This window comes from Carassius carassius, chromosome 45 (assembly GCF_963082965.1).
Source record: "Carassius carassius chromosome 45, fCarCar2.1, whole genome shotgun sequence".
Taxonomy (NCBI): Eukaryota; Metazoa; Chordata; class Actinopteri; order Cypriniformes; family Cyprinidae; genus Carassius; species Carassius carassius.
The window spans coordinates 23,473,093-23,488,788 of NC_081799.1; the positions used below are offsets into that span (position 1 = coordinate 23,473,093).

Sequence of the window (15,696 nt, forward strand, 5' to 3'; positions counted from 1 at the left end):
TGCTCCCAGATGTAACTGCTTACCAATTAAGAGTGAGCCAGCAGAAAAGCAGAGCTCCAGCTACCAGACTGGGAGAAAAACGGTCCCCCAAGAGCGTTGTCTTCGCTTTGGATAAAAGCGTATAATTAAATGTAATGTAATGTAATGTCTTTGTCCTGCCCAGATTGTTGCTGCAGTTACAATTGCTGGTTGTTGAGCTGCTTAGCATTCTACTTTGGTATTGTAGTATTTTCGTTTATTTGTTTATTGTGATATTCTCCAACACTTTTGTCATTTTAAAGAGATTTATACTATCCTTCACCTTTTGTTTGTGTTGTTTGGTTTACAGCTGCTACTATTAACATCCCTCTTAGCAGCTACTTTAATGTTTGCCTATTTGCGTTTTGATTATTAGTTTTTATTTGGAAGCTGTAGGGAGGTGGATGCCATTTTTGTTTAACCCCGTTTTCTCCTGTTTTGGGGCCAGGAAGGGAGTTCGGGTTAAGGGAGTTAATTCTGTTTTTTTTTTTTTTTCTTTTCTTTGTTAGTGTAGTTAGAGGTAAACTACTCCAGTTAGATTGTAGTTTTGTTTATTATTTTGGCCTTATCCTCTCCTGAAGCTATTGCTTCCCCTTTTTTTTGTATTTGTTCCATGAGCTCTGAAATAAAATATTTTTCTGGACAACTTGTTGCTTGTGGTGCTGTGGCAGGACTCAGATTAACACTCTTTAAAATATTGTAACTTTTGTTACGTCCACATTTACACCTAGACGTATGCGGGACGTAACAATTGTCAGTTAGTTTGTATGGGTTTTTAACGGATCTTTCATTGTTTCTGTAATTAATTCATATGAGTGTACTCGCGTTACATAGTGAGAGATGTGAAAATGAAGTGATCCAACCCCAGACACTAAAGCTGATGCAGCGTGTGTGTGTGTCACTAATTACGTGCAAAGACTGCGAGTAACACTATTAATAGAGCTGTGTGAAGGGCTCTGGACAGAGAGACAGACAGACAGAAACGGTTAATTAGAGAGAGAAGACCGATAGTGTATGTTTTGTCGCACATTATTGGGTCATCTCTCAGTATTCAGCACAGCTGTGTGTGTGAGTTGATTATTCAGACGTTTTAATCCTCATCTTTAACACGCATTTCTTCTCTCTCTTTCTGTTTTAGGTAAGTAACACTGGTGAAGACACACGCTGTCACTGCTTATGGTAAAACACTCCTGCTTCTTGTTTCGGCCTGTTTTACACTAGAAATCACTGACATCGTGAGTGCTGAGCATTTGATACTGAATGTTTCTGCTTTGTAAATGGAAGGATAGTATGTTTGGTCAGAACAGTGTTATTGTAGTTTTAAACATTTCCTTTTATTTTGTTGATGATTTATACACAGTTTTTACTGTTATTATTGTTGCAAGTCTATTTTCACCATTAGTTTACTGTCAAAGATGATATTTTTCATAATTGTCTGCAGTAAATTCTGCTGAAACCAACTTCATACATTTTTTGTTTTAATCTTAATCTCTGTAATGTAATAAATTTGAGATTAGAAAATGTGCATGTATACAGTAAAGTTTATTTTTAGTGTTCATAAAAGTGATTGTTTAGTTGTAAATCTTTAGCAAATTTATATTTTTATTTTTAAAATAATCAGTATAAATAAAATAATATTAGTTTAGATATTTAAATTACATATAATTTTTTTAAATTATTTGGAGGGTTTTTATGCTGTTGAACAGTTAGCAACCCCCCCACCCCCACACTTTTTTTCTAAGGCTACATCAACTATGTAGTCAAAAACTGACATTTTTATGTATACATGACAACGTTTTCAAAACAATTTGCGTTTACACACATCCGTGAAAATGGTTCAAAAATGCTGTATTATGTAAGCCAGGCCAGTAGTTGGCGCTGTCACCTTGTTAGTAAACCGTACCTGTTGGGAAGTGACGATTATGTTGTATATGATGCATCTCCGCTGTTGGTTGTAATATTGGTGAAGTAAATCCACACTTTGTTGAAGAAGCGTGAGCAAACTTGAGCAGCAACAATAGTACCATATACTCCGACATTGTTGTGTATGTTTTTTTCCCGATTGCCTTTAAAATTGACACATACTGCATATGTCTACATGCCTAACATGTACTATGCAGGCGCAAGATGTCACCGTTTTCAAAGATTCCTGTATTGGGCGTTTACACAGTAACGATAATGGTGGAGTTTTCAAAAACTTGCACTTTGAAACCCATTTTCACTCCCCAAAAATCTGTTTCCCGTTTTTGTGTACACAACAGCCACTGGCAATTCAGATCTGTTTTTACACTGTAAGATCTAATGCACAGGTATATTTTTGGCCTGTCTTTTTAACCTCACTTTACTACAGACTATTAAAGGGTTAGTTCACCCAGATAGCAAAATTATGTAATTAATAACTTACCCTCATGTTGTTTCAAACCTCCGTTTATCTTGGGAACAGAGTTTAAGATATTTTAGATTTATTCCGAGAGCTCTCTGTCCCTCCATTGAAGCTGTGTGTACGGTATACTGTCCATGTTCAGAAAGGTAAGAAAAACATCATCAAAGTAGTCCATGTGACATCAGAGAGTCGGTTAGAATTTTTTTGAAGCATCGAAAATACATTTTGGTCCAAAAATAGCAAAAACGACGACTTTATTCAGCATTGTTTTCTCTTTCGTGTCTGTTTTGAGAGAGAGTTCAAAACAAAGCAGTCCGGATATCCGGTTCGCGAACGAATCATTCAGTTCACCAAATCGAACTGAATCGTTTTAATTGGTTCGCATCTCTAATACGCATTAAACCTGTCCGAAAGAACTACTGGTGATCCGAAAACCGATGCAACCAGTTCTTCACTCGTGAACGAGTCAGTCTTTTGTCCATTATCTGGCTTGGCTCGGTGTTCATCTTCAGTTCTCTCTTCACAGCAGTTCAGTCAGTGTACTGTTTGAGTACATTAATTACTCCGGGATATTGGTTTGTTTTAACTCCGAGGGAGTGTCAGCCACATTAAAAAAGTTAACAGCTTAAGTCATTTGTGGATTAATGCGTATTGGAGACGCGAACCGTTTAAAACGATTCAGTTCGATTTGGTGAACTGAATGATTCGTTCGCGAACCGGATATCCAGACTGCTTTGATTTGAACTCTCTCTCACAACAGACACGGAAGAGAAGACAATGCTGAACAAAGTTGTCGTTTTTGCTTTTTTTGGACCAAAATGTATTTTCGATGCTTCAAAAAATTCTAACTGACCCCTCTGATGTCACATGGACTACTTTGAAGATGTTTTTATTACCTTTCTGGACATGGACAGTATACCGTACACACAGCTTCAATGAAGGGACTGAGAGCTCTCGGACTAAATCTAAAATATCTTAAACTGTGTTCCAAAGATAAACGGAGGTCTTACGGGTTTGAACCAACATGAGGGTAAGTTATTAATTACATAATTTTGCTTTCTGGGTGAACTAACCCTTTAAGTGTTGATTTTTTTTTTTGCATCTTTTTGTGTTTTTTTGACTCTCTGTCACAGAGAGAGACACAAATCCCCATTAGCACCTGCTCAATAACCTGTGTGCAGTCTCTGAAATAACTAATGAATGGTAAATACTGTAGGTTATGGTTTGCCTCCTATTTAATTTCTTAGATCAATGCAGCTCAAACAGAAACAAATGCCACAGGATGGGGTTTACTTTAAGATTGCTGCTAAAATGAGATGTATATTGGACATTTTCAACCTCTCAGCATAAAACATGTTTTTTTTTCACCATTCCTGTGAGACAGATTATTGATCTTTAAACATAAAGCCTGAGGCTGCCATTTCAGAAGAAGGGAGGAATAGACCTTATTCATAGAAGATGCCATAATTAATTTGACCATAACAAAAAATATGGCTTTGATTCCGTTCAGTATAATCGTACCATTATCGTAGTCAGAAGTCAAATCCCGTGGTTTTTTTCATTTCGTTTTTTTTGTGTTCATTCTATTATTATATATAATTGTCTTTCATAGGCTTTTTGTTTGTTTTGGAGTGACTGCACTTAAGAAGTAGATTGCTGAAAAAGATTTTTCTTCAGTTTCCCTAGAACTCATTATGCACATTTGCACTATTTTCTGCTTTAGTAGTATTTTGTTAATGTGACGTCAAGAGAATAAGTAATTTCTTGAGTACTGTGGCCTAATTTTATCAGAACCTGTTAATATTAATGAATGTATCCGTCATGTAACCTTGTTCCCATTTTTCTCTGGCTGTCTGTTCTTTTTTCTAAAACAGTCCCTGTTTCTTCTGTCTTTTTTGAGAATTGTTCTCATCGTTATAGGGCCTGCAGGATTTCATGGGTCTGTGTGTGTGGGAAAGAGGCATTTTTGAAGAAAATGGCAGGCTGCGTTTTCCCATGATTCTGACCAAAACATAGCAGCCCCACCCACACCAAGTGGTGAAGATGTTCATAAATAAACACAAGTGGAACACCCATGAAAGAATGACTGTGTTCAGCATCTTCAACCTCATAGATCTAGAATAAGCTGAAGAAACGTCAGTACTGGTTTACAGTAGGGCTTGGAAAATGGCATGCAAAATTTCCTTAAAACAAACAAACAGACATGTCATTAGCTTGATATAACGCAATGTGACCCATAATCCTGAAGGAAGATCTACTGTACCAATCAGAGAAGTCACTGTGATTTTACTGCAATACTATATAAATATATTATAGAATGCTACCAATACAATTTTACCAACATCAACAAAATCCATCTTTATACACTGGAAAAGTGGAACAGAAGCAGCATCTGACATGGTATTTGTTTATTTACACACGGCCTGTTCAAAGGTGGCAGGCATGTATATAACAATCGCATTTAATTAAACTATATGAACGATATAATTAAAAACAGGAGCTCATTACAGGGTGGTACTGCAATATTATGACAAAAGTTGTCTTTATATTGTAATTATAATTATTAATGTTCATTAATAGAATGTATCTGCTTTTTTCATGTTCTGATTAAAATATTTGATACAATATAAGCAGATCTACAGTAAATATAATGCAGAGAATTGACACTTTTTATGCATTTTCATATTTCCCATTAATCACAACAGCCGTAATGGATTTAGTTTGTGCATGGGCATTTTTGGCCCATCACCTTGAATTTATGGGGCATTTGTTTTTATTTTGGTGCCATTCTGTGCCTTTCAGGTTAATAAATTAGGGCTGTGTATTGGCAAGAATCTGGCGATATGGTACGTATCACGTTATATGGGTTGCAATACGATATATTGTGATACACTGCGATACTGTAAGCAAGGCGATATATTGGGATTATTTCTTATTTTAGGAATAGGATATATTTTAAGAAAAGCTGTCATTAAGAACACACAACCATATGCAAACCTTAGCAATTAATAAATACATAAAAATTGTTTAACTAAAACATACTGAGATCTGGATTTGCAATAATCAGTCCCTGTAACATTCAACGTTATTGAAGCACTTTTTGTGCAGTACGAGTAAAGGGGGAAAATGCAATTGCTTGCAGGATTCTTTAGTTGACAGTGACCGTGATGTGACATACAGCCAATTATGGTGACCCATACTCAGAATTTGTTCTCAGCATTTAACCCATCCAAAGTGCACACAGACAGCAGTGAACACACACACACACACACACACCCAGAGCAGTGGGCAGCCATTTATGCTGCGGTGTCCAGGGAACAGTTGGGGTTTCAGTGCCTTGCTCAAGGGCACCTCAGTCGTGGTATTGCCGGCCCAAGACTCGAAACCACAACCTTAGGGTTAGGAGTCAGACTCTCTAACCATCTCTAACTCTCTTCCCCTTGTTCCCCTAGTTAAATGTATATGTATAAAATGTATTTTATAAAAGGACCATACCATACATATTTTTAGACCCTGCTTTAAAGATTCACAATTTAATTTAAGTTTACAATTGTGACAATGTCATAACATTTTAATCTGAACAAAAAATGACACCTGCTTAATATCAATGAAAAACAAAGTTCTTGCAGGATTCCTAACGACAACAAAACAATTGTAAAACAACAAAATAAATACAGATGTTGAACATTCTGTTTCCCATGTTTTTTTCTGATAGAACTTCCTTGAAAATGTACAGTATATGGCATTTTATGGCATCTCTGTTAGTCGTCTTGTGTTTATCACACTAGTCATTTGCAGTGGTGGGGATCTACAGCATTGGCAGGTATTTTCTTTTTAAGTGCACAGTAGTAGGTTGTTAATGTATAGGTAGATGCTTTTCTATTTCCTGTGCAGTAAATGATGCAGTTCTGAGATAAGCATGAATGTTTGATGATGACAAAGTGCTCTTTAGAGCCGGTGAAACTACTGGGTTTCTCCACTCCACCTGTTTTTCCACCTCTTCAATGGCACTGCATTGTGGGTTGCTGGTCAGGGCAGAGTCTCACTGTATGCAGAAATCATGAGTTATGCTGTCCTCCCAGCAATGCACCATCACCTTAAATCTCTAGTACTGATACCAATCCGCTTGGCTTTGGCATATAAGACTAATTTATTTGTTTGTTATCTGATTATAAATGTGTTCCAGAGATAAAGTGAGTCGCTTTTTCTTCATCTCACGTAGGTGACCATCATTTTAATCTTTGCCAATAGTTTGTCAGTGAATTGTCACTTGCAACCAGTTTTACTTCACAGAAGTGATGCATTTGCAAATAGAAGGATTTAATGAGAAAAGTGTCTGTTTCTTACCAGAACAGAGCAAGACATGTTGTTAAACTTTTTACTGTAAATGCTACTGTTGAAAAGTTTGGAGTCAATTAAGATTTTAGAAATATTTTAAAATAACCGTTTTCTATTTATTCCTGTGATGTAAAGCTTAATTTTCATCATCATTACTTCAGTCTTCAGTGTCACATGGTCTTCAGAAATCATTTTAATATGCTGATTTACTGCTCAAAAAACATTTCGGATTATTATCAATGTTGAAAACAGTTGTGCTGCTTCATCTTGTTCTGGAAACTTTTTAAGGATGCTTTGATGAATTGATGCATTTATTTGAAATGCCAATCTTCTGTGACATTATAAAGGTCTTTACTCTCACTTTTGATTTATTTAATGCATCCTTGTTGTATAAAGGTATTGATTTCTGTAAATAAATAAAATAAATAAATAAATCTTATTGATCTCAAACATTTGAACAAAAGTCAGGATCGAGTCAGTTGTATAAATGGTGTGTAAATGGTAAGTCAGAGCTCTTTCTCATGCAGCTGAGCACCGCTGAACCAGATGTGTCATTAAACGGTTCTCAGCCTGAGAGGAAGTCTCTCTTTTTGTTACTCAAGATAACAGACTCGAGGCTCTTGACACGTGGCACTGAAAGCACACTACCATTTTGCTAAAATAACCCACGTTTATCTGTTTGTATTATTTAGTGATTTTGTCTTCAAACGCTCTCAGATCTGGTACTCAAACATGTGTGTTCTTGTTTAAGAACTTTATGCAAGAGTGGGATTTTTCCCATGCTGGTTTCATCATCGGTGTGCCCAAAGGCTTTTTTTTTTTGGTTTTGCAAAGACAACTCTGATCATGAGTAGGCCCACACAGAATATGCACATTTAAATTTTATATTTCCTACATAGATTTTGGAGGAATTTTGCAGAATGGCTGTAAATGGGTTTAAATGTGCTAAACAGAGCTATTTTTAGTTTTAAAGAATTAATTAATTTCACAATATAATCCATATTAAATTATATTAGCACAGTGTTGAGTATAATTAATGCAATATTGTATTTTTATTGATATTTTGAATTAGCTTTTATTTTTAGATTTTTCAGGTTTCATTTTACTTTAAGTTTAATTAAGTTTGTTACAAGTTTTTGTGATTAGTTATGTTTTTGTTATAATTTTTGTTATAATATTTTTTCTGTAATGCTGCTTTGAGACTAAATGTATTGTAAAAGTGAATTATTATTTCAACTTTATATTATTTCAGGTAATTTTCACTTCTAATAAAAAAAATATAATCTAATATTTTTTCTTTTATTTTCATTTCACATTTTTATTCAATTTTTCATCTAATATTTTTATTTCAGCTTTACATCCATTATCAAAAAGGTTTTTTAATAATTTTCATTTAGTTTTTCATCTAATTTGTTTTGTTTTATTAAATTTGTCTTGATTTTAGTTATAAAATTAATTTTAATAGTTTTAGTTAACTAAATTCCTAACTAAACCCTATTTTTTCATTTCTAATTTTAATTTTAATTTGCTAATTTGTATTAGATTTTTCATCTAATATTTTTATTTAAACTTTTTCACTTAATAGTTTTAGTTAGAGATAACTTTATTTTTATTTTGCCAACTTTATTATTATATGCTATGTACTTTATTATACTTACTTTAATTCCATAATGTAACATTTCTGTACTGCAATATAAATTATGAACAATAAGAGTTAATTTTGATGTCATGTCAACTTGAAGTAAGGCATGCAGGCTGTGTGGAAATTTTCTAATGATGGCTGTTGGAATACAGTAGAAATCTGTTCTGCTTTTTATGTACATTTCTGTCCAGGCCCTAATCATGAGGTGAAACCCTCTGACAGCCTCGACTTGAGATCAGCCGCTTGCCAATTGCATGTCGCAAGTTGAGCGAGTGAGATTTGCATAGACGCTCTCTTTCTGAAAGGCCACCAAAGTGCACAGCTTCAAGCATGACGGGTTTATGAGCAGCAGCCGAGCGATTCTGGAGGTGGAGGGCAGCGTTATTTGACTTCTTAATTGCTGGAAGGTCTCTCCAAAGTGCACGGCTCCAAACTGCCAGTACTAGGTGCCAGCAGAAGTGGGCTGTTCGCATGCTAATGAGTCACGGTGAAGTGATCAGAGTGCGTAAATGTCACCCGCTGCGCTGGCACGCATACCTGCACTGTTGACGTCAAATGGTGCAGCACGTGCTCCTGTGCTGCTTTGAGTTCCCCACACACATTAGACATGCCTGTCATGGACTGTAACTGTATGCAGGAGGCCACGATTTCCTCTTACTAGGGTATAGTTGCTTTTGTAGATTTTTTATAGAGTGCAAAAAGAAGATGTGATCCAATGTCATGAAATTTCAGGACATATTTTCCATGTACAACAAATTACACTGTACTACAGCATGAACACTGTGCAAGGTCTTACTGCAGTTTTGCATAGTGCTAATTGTTAAAATTACTTAATGATTTTACAGCTGCTAAAATTCCAGACCATCTTAGGATGTGCAATCTGAGATTCATATAGCCTGTCCTGAAACCTTGACATTAAAATAATTTACTTAGGTACTTGTTATTATGTTGATATTATATTCAATTTCACAAATTTAATTTAAATGAAATGGAAAATATATACTGTAATATATATAAAAAAAATGGATATTTTTTCTTTAATTATAGCAAATTAAATTTTATGAAATTAACTTAACATAATTATATAATTAATTAAATATTTATACACATACACACAATTTGTTTATATATGTTTAGAAATGTTTTCCCTTTTATTTAATAATAATCATATCAAATTAACTACCATAAATATATATTTTCTTAGAAAAAATGATTTTTGAATTTCAGTTTTTCTACTTGAAATTTTGTTTGTTTCTTTGTAATTATGAAATTTGTTTGAAATTGTCTTTCAGTACTAAATGAGTGTTTTGTGTTTTGCTCTAGTGTCTCTAGTATCGCTGGTGTGTACGGTCTCTTTAAGACGTCTCTCCAGCTGTGCTTCTCAAGGTGGTCGTTTCCTCAGAGTGAGGGCCTTTGATGAGGAGCTTTAATTAGAGCTGCAATGTATATTACAGACTAACTAAAAACTCTGTAGCATACAGATCTCTCTGAGATGCAGTAAAGCTGTCTTTCGGTTCGGTCTCTTCCATTGAGACATACTTGACAGTGTTACAATTTGACTGCAGTATCCAGTTTTCTTTGTCTGCTGTACAATTGGAAAATGCTGCATTATGTCACTTCACATTTATGAAGTTTAACTAGTATAACTTTTTCAGTCTTGCATCAAAACGTTCATTGATAAGAAATGACTTAGTCCTTTTGTTGTAGCAAATCACTGTCAGTCCCAGATTTCTCTTTCAAATCTAGATTCTGTCTGTTTGACTCCAGATGAATCATGTATTTCAGTCAGAGGAACACGCTTTATTCACAGACATGCCTAGCACGCCAATTCACCAGGAACTCTTGAGGAACATCCCGTCCAGTTGGACATGCTTTCTGATTTCTCTTTTGACAGATGGTGTTGGACTCTGCTTGAAGTAATTCGCAATGTATCTGTAATTGCTCCATCTGTTGTGAGGCCGGATAATAAAACCATTCATCTCTATGGATCATTCATTTCCTCCTGGTGCAGAAAACCTTTCCTCCCACATTCCTTATTCCTGTTATGCCAAAAGCACTGTAAATACTATATATCAGGGTTTCCCAAATGGGGTTCGGAGTTGAATGGGGTTGATGAAAACTTAAGAAAAAAATACAATGTAAAAAAAAAAAGGGGGTGTGAAGTAACCGTAGGACTGTTATATCTTATTAAATCACTATTATCAATTTAAATTACTTTTTTTTTTAATTAAGTTTTAATCTATTTTAAAATGTTTTCTTTGTGAAGTTTACTTTAGAAATTTCATTTTCTTAATGGAAACTGTTTCAAAGTCAATTTTACACCATTTGCAGAGTGAAGGGCAGCACTGTGTTCATTTACACACGTGCAACTCCTAAAATTATGTTTTCAGACCATCTTGTGCTGCATGCTCCATCTATGAAAGTGCTTTGAGTTTAACATGCATTTGGAAACTCATTATACACTTTGTATATAAAATATGCATATTCTTCATCCCTTTATGTCACGCAGAGTCTTGTATCATGTTTGCAGAGGTTTTGTGTATCACCTCGACATGCGTGTTAAAGTCTGACATGCGTTAACGAGGAGAATGAAACCGAATGCTGTGAGAAGCATGACAGCGGGAGTTGATGGCAGACATATAGATTTTCCTACTGCTTTTCTAAGAATCCTCCCACTCTTGCACAGTCAGCGCGATGCACTGAATAAAGAGCTCCATCTGCAGAGACACAGTAAAGTTTAAAGTAACCACGCTGCGAGGCATTCAGATGCATGTACAGGCCAGTGGTCTGTTCGTCATACACTCGGAAACGCTGTCGGGTTTGCTCAGCAGGGGTTGGATTGTGACCTTGCACACTGCTGTAGCATATACCTGCCCCGGCTGCGCTTGACATTTCCCGGTTTAACCAGTCGGGCATCCCAGAACAGCCAGTGACAGCCACAGATGCAAACAAACACACACACACTCTCTCTATTGGCCTTTCCACCCTGTCCGACTTACATAACTCCTGACCACTGCTATTTTTTAAAACATACAAGATCAAGCATCTGATATTTTGTCAACTGGGAGATATGAGGTGAAAGTAAGCTACAGTATATGCAGTTATATCATTCCCAGAATTCTGTTCTTGCTGCAAGGCTGCTGATAAACAAGAAGATTGTTTTAACATTTTACAGCACGTTGTCATATAAATATTAAGTAAATAAATCACATGTATTCAGCAAGTAATTTCTTAGACTAAAAAGAAATACTGATTCAATACTGAGTTTAATAAAAAATGTATTAATTGGTCTGAATCAATTTGAATTTGAGTCATTAAAAACTGATAAACATCTGTTTTCAGTAGTAATAATAATAATATTTTCTTGAGCAGCAAATCAGAATGATTTCTGAAGGATCATGTGACACTGAAGAATGGAGTGATGATGCTGAAAATTCAGCTCTGGTCACTGGAATAAATTATATTTTACAATATATTCAAATCGGAAACATTTATTTTAAATTGTATTAATATTTCACAATATTACTGTATTTTTGATTAAAGGTACAGGTTGTAAGACCTGCCACTAGAGGGCACACTACCAAAATAATAACAATCGCGTGGTTTGATGACGCTAAGAAGGAGCGTAGGATGATGGGATTTGTTGTCTTCTACCCAACCGCTGACAGCAATCAATCTGACGGAATAAATAAGGAAATAAGGAACTGCTTGAAGCAAGCTAGTGGTTTGCTGGACGCTAGACATTACTTCCGCATTTGTCCACGACACTGTTGTCATGTGGTTTCTACTTCAGTAAAGGCGGTAACAAAGGGTAACTAACGTCATTGACAGGCGACTGCACTGCCCGTGTCACTGTTTAGAATGGGAATTTTCTCATGATTTACAAGTAGTTGAAAACATTAGAGACATTGTTAGTAATCAGCTGGACAACATATATAACACTAGCCTAGTGGTTTTTGGATATTTTACTGCAAATATCTTACAAAATTGTACCTTTAAATGCCTTGGTGAGCAGATTTTTTTACCGACCCTAGAAGTTTGAGCATTTTTATAAAGGCTGAAGACCCTCCCAGAAATGTGAGTAGGTTAGCTGATTGCTGTGTGTGCTGGTGTGTAGTTGTGTTATCAGGCCGTGTTCCTGCAGGCAGAGGATGGGTGATAGTCAGAGGCCCTACTGAGGGCTGTAGATTGTAGACATACTACAGCAGCAGATAGAGCCATGAGGGCCTTCAGCAGGAAATATGTTCCTCTCTATCTTCAGTGCTTCCACCCAGGGACTGTTCTCTGGGCCCTGAGGAAGGACAGGAGAGGTGGATAGGGTCTATTACGAGGTTCACCCGAGGTCATAAACGGTTCCCAAAAAAATTAACATTTTAGTAATTCATCAAGTATTTCCTGTGCACTTAGACAAATATTTAGCCAAATTAGGCTTGCACTGAAATAGAAACTGGACAAGTCTGATTTATTTCAGCTGATTGTTGTGTTCAGACAACTTACTTCAATTAACAGATTCGTTTGAATTACCAATGGTCTTCCCAAAAATTGCATTTTATGTTTCTTTTTTAGTTCAGGATGTATAATACAATATAATATAATATAATATAATATAATATAATATAATATAATATAATATAATATAATATAATATAATATAATATAATATAATATAATATAATATAATATAATATAATTGTAACAAAGTTCATAGTTCGGGAAGGAGGAGGCGGGTACCACCGAACATTTAAACAAAACTTTAATAATAAAATAAACACAAATTACCATGACAGCCCCTAGCGGACGACTATCGCGCACAAACTGAATCAAAACACAAAATAAAGTCCAGGCCTGTTCCTCTCTCGTCCAACACTGTCAACACTCCTCCTTTTATCCTTCCGGAGCTCCTCCGTGGGACTCGAGACCGTTGAGTGGCTTAGGTGTCGCGCATTCTCATTAACTCCACCGGCCTCTCTCCGTTCCCACTCCTCTCAGTCACATAAATATAATATACCGTATTTTTCGGACTATAAGTCGCACTCGCACCTGAGTATAAGTCGCATCAGTCCAAAAAACGTCATGATGAGGGAAAAAAACATATATAAGTCACACTGGACTATTAGTCGCATTCATTTGGAACCAAGAACCAAGAGAAAAGATTACCGTCCAAACCCCCCGAGAGGGCGCTCTATGCTGCTCAGTGTAGACTACAGGAGCAATGAGCAACATAGAGCGCCCTCTCGCGGCTGTAGACGGTAATTTTTTCTCTTGGTTAATTTCTCTTGGTTCATGTCAAATTAATTTTGATAAATAAGTCGCACCTGACTATAAGTCGCAGGACCAGCCAAACTATGAAAAAAAGTGTGACTTATAGTCCGGAAAATACGGTAATATATGGATGCAAATATTTTTTCTGGGAATAATAATAAAATAATTATGTAATGCACTCTTATGTAATGTAATATTATCTAATATAATAATGTTGTTAACAATTTTTCCTTATAGCTAACATGACTTTAGTTTAATGACTTCAAGCTTCAAGTGTGTTGGTAAGGTGCTGGCTGTGTGGTGCTGCAGAGCGGTCGGGGTCACTGGAGCTCTCCGGCACTTCTGTGCGGATTGTGTGTTCACATTGATCTGAAGTGACTGTGGGCATCAGGCTCTCGCTTGACTGCAGAAAACACAAAGTGACATTTATGCCCAGCGCTGAGCCAGACTGAGATTTTAATAAGTAAATCCTGAGCGTCTGCTGCGTGTAATATAAGGCCACAGAGCTTATGTAACAAATCTCAGCTGAAGTAAACGTTCATGAAAGAGATGTTGAGGACTAAATCTTGAAAAAATCTTGTTAGAGATGCAGATAACCAAAAAATTCTAATTTTCATCCATCCAAACTTTGCTTTTCTAGTTGTCTTTCTACATTTTTTGTTTGAAATTGAAATTCTGTATGTTTGCTACTTAGAATACCTAGAATAACTTAAATGGCATTTAAAAGGAAATGAAAATGTAGTTATGTATGCTGCCACAATATATTTTGACACCAAGACTCAGCTTTTTGTGTTAAAATATGTTTTATATTGCATCCCAAATTATTATTACTGAAGGTTCAGCTTTTGTTATCCTTTTCTCCCTTTTTTTTCTCCCTTGCTACTAACTCAAAATATTTTTTGCATCTTTTATTGATAGGTACAGTATAAAGAGAGCACAGAGAATCATGAAATGTGCACTTGATAGTGTCCAGTTTTGGGGCTGGTTCAGATGTGCATGTGTGTTCAAACACTTGAATGAACCAAATAAGACGTCAGTCACACGTGGCATCTGAAGCATTCTCTCGGCAGCTAATCTGTATATTATTATGTCAGAATTATATTTTTACGCTGTGTTAGTCCCTGCATAAAAACGATTTAGAGGTGAAATTGAATTATGTCACAGGAAATTATATGTCAGTGGACTTTTTTCCCCAGTTAAACAGGAAAAAAGTATTGAAGGTATTTACTAGGGCAACATTTGTAATTCTTTAATACAGGCAGTTTTCTCTTTGTCTTAAAATGCCAATATATTTGAGTGTGTAATAATGGTAACGACACAGTCACTAGTTTGTGCTTAGTGTTAATGCTGAGAGTTTTCAAATGATTCATTGAATTATTAACTTTGTCTCAGATTTTTCTCCTCAGATGCAAATAAATCAACTGTTCACATATAGTAGTTTCAATGAAAATGTAGATATCCGCTCATATCATTTGATATTGGCAGAAACTAGGGATGCACGATATATCTGCCACCATATCAGTATCAGCCGATAAATGTTATTTTTTCTGTTCCGATATCTTCGAGTCGATAAATAATGCGTTATTTCCTGCAGAGACACTTCAGATCTGCACTGTTCACCATGATTGTTTTTAATTGCTTGAAATATCATTGAAAACACTTCGAAAATACAGTGAACTGCAACATGTGCAGGGCAAGTCTGTAATATTATAGTGAGATTATTAGCTACTGTAAAATAATGTAACGGAATCTTTGTTTGCCTGTGTATTAGTGCGTTGTTAAGGGAAACGTGCACCCACAATGGATCCACACAACTAGCACGGTTAAGTTCGCTTGTGCATTTACAGTCTTTCGTGTAATTGTACATTGTAATATTGTGTTTATTTTATACACATAAATCAGATTTTTCTCATATATAATGCGTTTGGTTAAGCTATAGCCTATATAGGGTTAATAGAGCGCTTCAGTTTGCTGGTGATCATCTTTAGCTCAGCTCACGCAGCTCAAACAGCAGCTTACAACATTAATAACTACAATTGAGACTGTCATATAT

General features: G+C 35.7%; 1 protein-coding gene across 6 annotated transcripts in view; it reads left to right on the forward strand.

Moving 5' to 3' along the window:
- The window catches only part of LOC132127716 (cAMP-specific 3',5'-cyclic phosphodiesterase 4D-like), a 244,931-nt gene that overhangs the window by 148,563 nt on the left and 80,672 nt on the right, over positions 1–15,696 (forward strand). Inside the window, exon 1 of one of the 6 annotated variants that reach the window (XM_059539768.1) lies at positions 91–217. The exons of the other annotated variants lie outside the window; for them this stretch is intronic. The gene's annotated coding sequence lies outside the window, so the exon portion shown is untranslated. Of the gene's footprint in view, positions 1–90; positions 218–15,696 lie in introns of those variants that run through there. 6 annotated transcript variants of the gene reach the window in all.